This window comes from Photinus pyralis, unplaced genomic scaffold (assembly GCF_008802855.1).
Source record: "Photinus pyralis isolate 1611_PpyrPB1 unplaced genomic scaffold, Ppyr1.3 Ppyr1.4_unclustered_Scaffold8078, whole genome shotgun sequence".
NCBI lineage: Eukaryota > Metazoa > Arthropoda > Insecta > Coleoptera > Lampyridae > Photinus > Photinus pyralis.
Window position 1 is genome coordinate 20,577 of NW_022172306.1, and position 5,182 is coordinate 25,758.

Sequence of the window (5,182 nt, forward strand, 5' to 3'; positions counted from 1 at the left end):
ACTATCACACAAAGTTGTTTAATGTTTTTAACCCTGTTTTTAATTTTAACGAACTGTTTATTTTAATAATTACAGAACAGGCCTGATAGTGTAAAGGCTTCGAGATTGATATGCTGTGAATTTTACATAACCTTTAACTCGATTTGATCAGTTTACTACTTGAGAACGTTATAATCAAATTGGAATTACCTTTTATTACTACCTGAACGTGATTTGTCTAAGCGTCAACAACATTAAGTTATAATTTACTACGTTTAGTAATTGCCAAGCTAATTAGAAAATGATAAATCGATAGGTATATAACACGGTTCAATCGGAATGAAGACGCAAGTTTTATTACAGTTTCCGACATAAAAACTACTACCTACTTAACAATGAAAGCCGTTTTCTATGTAAGTGAACTTTAATTTTGTAATAGTCTATAAGTAGTTGTTATTATCAAATTACAGATTGCGTTTGTTTTGGCACTGTTTGCTTTTGCTGCGGCCAATCCTTCTCCAAATCCGAACCCAATGCCAAATCCTCGTCCTCAGTATTGGAATTATGGGTATGGAATGCCGATGCCATACTACGGAATGGGTAATTTCTAAATTAAGGGACGATTTCCAATTATAGTAAATTGAAATTTTTTCAGGTTATGGGTATTATTTCTAGAGCGATGATGTTTTTTATATTTGACAAATAAACTTGTTGCACATTTAAATTTATTTCTTGTTTCTTGTTTTTGCAATGCTAAGTAAGAAATTTGCATCCGCAATTGAAGTTCTATGAAATCATATGAATTGTAGACATTGCGGTACTATGGTATAAAATAATCAAATCAAACTTCGGAATGGTAGTAGGAAACGTAATCGATAGCCATTTCTGTTCTTTCAGTCATTTGTAATTGCTTTGCTAACTCATAATCCAAACGAGTTATTTGTATTTCGTCTGAATAAATTTAAATTCTAGTGAGTGAGAAGCGGAAAACGCTTAATAAACTGGAATGGAAACTTTTTACAACGTCCGTTTTGTAAAAATGTAAATAAATAGCACTCATCCATTACACAACTTCCCATCTCACTTATAATTCACTAATTCGCTGATTTACAGATCAGCGTTTTCATTTCGCATATTTTTATGCATAAATAACATTCGCCATATGACAGGAATTTATAGCAAGATGTGTAAAAACCGCATCCGGTAATGTAACTATAAATTAATGTTAGTGGCGCCAATATCAGCCCTAAAAACTAATTCCCCAGTAATTGAACCTGACCAGCGTGTATTTTAATTTCTTCGCCGCAATTTGCGTACGGGAATTGATCGAGATTGATTTATTACACTGGATAATATCGAACATCCTACAAACGTGTGTTCGCATATATCACGGTTTACATACCTACACCGATATGTATGACGCTCTTTCTATTGCAGTACTTTGGAGATTTTTGATTAATGAAATCTGTACACGTATTGATTTATGTCATTCGTTAAATGATGACCTCTTCTAAATTATACCACTTACATTGGATTCTAATAAAGGATTGGTTGGCGGCTTTCCATACTATGTGTAAGTGGATAAATAGTGTCTGTGGCAGATGAAGATACATCAAGTTAGACAACTGGGAAAATACTAATATTAAAAATGATATATCAAAATTGGATTGACCAATAAAGTTACATATGCAGAGTAACTCAACAACGACCAACCATGGATTTTTTTTTGCTATTTCGGGATCTATGCCCATTTAGCAACATTTTCAGTAATTTATTCTTTTACTCTATAGGAATTACACAGGACACACTCTTCTCGCCAAGAGGTCTATCATGGCATTTTTTTAATTTAACAATACAGGTAGCGACCTTGAATTTGTAAAGGAGGGGGAGGGTAAGACAGGTTCAATACAGAGGATACATCATACAAATCCATGCACGCACACACCCTTAAATATTTAACCCAGTATTAGCTACGTATTCAATTACTATATCATAAATGCGTCTACAATTGGAAACTCAGTAGAGCAACGATGTTGATGGGAAAATGAACACCACTTTCTGTTAACCGTGCACTCATCTGATCAATGAAGGGCCTTCTCAGTTCGCAGTTAAAAAATATGTGATTCAAATCACCAGTCTCGAATCCACAATCACACTCTGGCGAGTCTAAAACCCCGATCTTATACAAAGGAGATGGAAACCTCCCATGCTCAAATTTAAGACGTGCAATTGTCGAAAAGTATCTTTTTGGGGTATACTTATCAGAATACCATGGTCTAAACTTAACCGTTGGGTGGATTAAAGCATACTGTGTTTGTCTTTCTTTATGATACTCCTTCCAATAGATATCCCAGTCTTCAACTATGTTACTTTTGAGAACATTCAGAAGGTCTGTTCTTGGTGTGGTATTCTCGAGACTGATCCCCTCTTCTACAGCCTGTTTAGCCAATTCGTCTACCAGTTCGTTTGCTTGTATACCTGCATGTCCTTTGGTCCAGTAAAACGCAACAGTATGTCCTTTCTTTATAATGTTAAATGCCTCTGCTCTAATAGCTGTAATTAAAGGATGGGTTTGAAAATAATGGACCCTTTTATTGATAGTGCCCAGGACACTCTTACTATCTGACATTATGGCCAGGTTCTTTGCTACATTACGGTTATAAAAGTATTTTAATGCTTCTAATATTGCAGTCGCTTCAGCTGTAAATATAGATTTGACCTTTCCAAGAGTAAATAACTTTAAATATTTAGTCGATAGCTCGTAAAATGCACATTCAACTCCCACCCATAAAATAGTTGCGCATCATATCTAAAATCCCCTAGGTATATAACTAGGGAAGTACGTTGGCAGACTTCCGACGTAAAGATCGTGGTAGGAAGCGTCCGGAATTTCTTGTATCCAAAGAGAAATTTTTAATTCGTGAAGGTAAAGGCTTGCCACGGAAAGCGGAGCTTTTTATACCAAAAAGCCGAGGTTAAATCGTGGGACATAAGCTCTTGTAGCGAGTTGTAAATATTTTCCAGTTTTAAGGAGATTGTTTTCGTAACATATTTTAAAGCCAAATACTTTATTCGAAACTCGAGTGGTGGTTCACGTGCTTCCACATACAATGCTTCTACAGGAGTTGACTTCATAGCCTTAAGGCTTTATTTTGAATGACTATGACTCTTTTTAGATTTGGTTTTGATGCTGCTCCATATAAGTGCAAACCATAATCTATTATGCTTCTTGTAAGTGCTTTATAAACCTTTAATGCAGTTGGAAAATTCATTCCCCATCCCACTCTAGTCAATAATCTTAAAATATTCAGGGATTTCTCACATTTTTAAGTTAGCATGTGTATATTATGTTATCAAAAATCTCTAAACCTTCCCCATATAGTTTTATTCGTTGAAGTTTTTAAAAATAACAGCGACTATAGTTTCGGCGTACTGCCATCATCAGGCGACTAGAAGTATCACAATATAGCAAATTTGAAAACATTAAGAGCTAGTACTTACTGTGAAAGTTAACAGGAAAACGGTAAATTACAAACGTTGAAGACGATAAGACTTCTAGTCGCCTGATGATGGCAGTACGCCGAAACTATAGTCGCTGTTATTTTTAAAAACTTCAACGAATAAAACTATATGGGGAAGGTTTAGAGATTTTTGATAACATAATATATTTCAACCCCCATTTCGAGGAACGATGGATCCAACTCAAAATTAGCATGTGTATATGTTCCGTCCAGCTTAGTTTGTAATCTAATCTGATCCCTAAGTATGTAACACTTTTAACGACCTGAAATAGTGTATTATCTAAAACCACAGGGTTCAAATTATATCGCCTTTTCCGTGAAAAGAATACGATTGCAGATTTTTCAATACACATATCCAAACCATTGCTTAACTTTCCGAATGGCTTTACTTAAACGCTCCTTGACCACAGATACATTCTTATGTGACGTGTAAATAATAAAATCATCAGCGTATTGAATTACACTGATGCTGTCATCCTCTGCACAGTCAAGAAGTCGTGCGTATACAAATTAAACAGCATTAGGGCCTAGCCTAGGGCCTAGGGCCTATAAATTGACCTTTGCCACTTCTTATATAAATCTCTCGATGAGAGTACAAACCGATCAGGTTTTGCGCTAGTTGGTTCGGGAATTCCAATTTAATGAGTTTCTTCTGCAAAATGTCTAATTTCACACATCCGTAAGCGTCCTTGAAATCGATAAAAACCGCTCCTACTGTTTCTTTTTTGGAATAACTTATTTGTATGTCGGAAACTAGTTTTGTTAAAGCATCAGCGGTGCCTAATCCTCGCTTAAATCCAAATTGAAATGACTGTAGCTTTTTCGTCCTTTCCAACCACCATTCAATCCTATTCTTGACCATTCGCTCTAATGTTTTAAATATACACGACAAAAGTGATATAGGCCTATATGATTTTGCATCTTTTGGGTTTTTATTGGGCTTAATTATTGGGACAACAATGATTTTTTTAAAGGTGGGCACGCTATCACCAAACAGGTACACTCTATTAAATGCAGTTACCAATAATTCCTTCGCCACGGTGGGCAGCCACTTTAATAGCGGATATGTAATATTATCAAAACCTGGTGCTGTATTCTTAACTGATTTGATTGCCTTGATGAGTTCTTCAATTGAAAATGGTTGTTGTAAAAAAGGATCGTTTACGTTTGACGTTTCCTGGTTTTTTTCTGATTGCACATACGCCGGGGCTAAATTGTCAGCGAATTCTTCGATATATGACTCCGATACGTGGTGAGAGGTAGGACATCTTTTAAATTTTTTCACGATATTCCATAATTTCTTTGAGAACGTAGATGAGTTTAAGTTATTACATAGATTTTGGAAACTGTCGCGTTTTTTGTATTTCAAAAATCTTTTGGAGTGTGCAATAGTCTCTTGACAAGTAATGAAATTATCTAAGGTTGGATTTAACTTGTAATTCTTTACCGCAAGTTTCCGGCAGTGTACCACATGAGAACCATGGATTTCCAATCCTCTTTCGATGTTGTGTAGCATTTTTCAGTTCAAAACATTTTTATTTATTTTTATTTAAATGATTCGCAAGGACGACTTTAATCGGCTGCAATAAAAAATGTTAGCAAACGTTTAGGTTTTGCAGCCGCAACCTGTTTTTTTACTTCATTTGCTATCATGCATAGCAGATTTCCTTCCTGCAATTTCT

The 5,182-nt window shown here is 35.4% G+C and overlaps 1 long non-coding RNA gene across 1 annotated transcript; it reads left to right on the forward strand.

Annotated features, from left to right (window-relative positions):
- The first annotated feature begins 284 nt into the window (after window positions 1–284).
- Window positions 285–707, forward strand: LOC116182919. Its single transcript, XR_004147648.1, has 3 exons — window positions 285–392; window positions 450–579; window positions 635–707. It is a non-coding gene; the product is annotated as an uncharacterized LOC116182919 (long non-coding RNA).
- The last annotated feature ends 4,475 nt before the right edge of the window (window positions 708–5,182 follow it).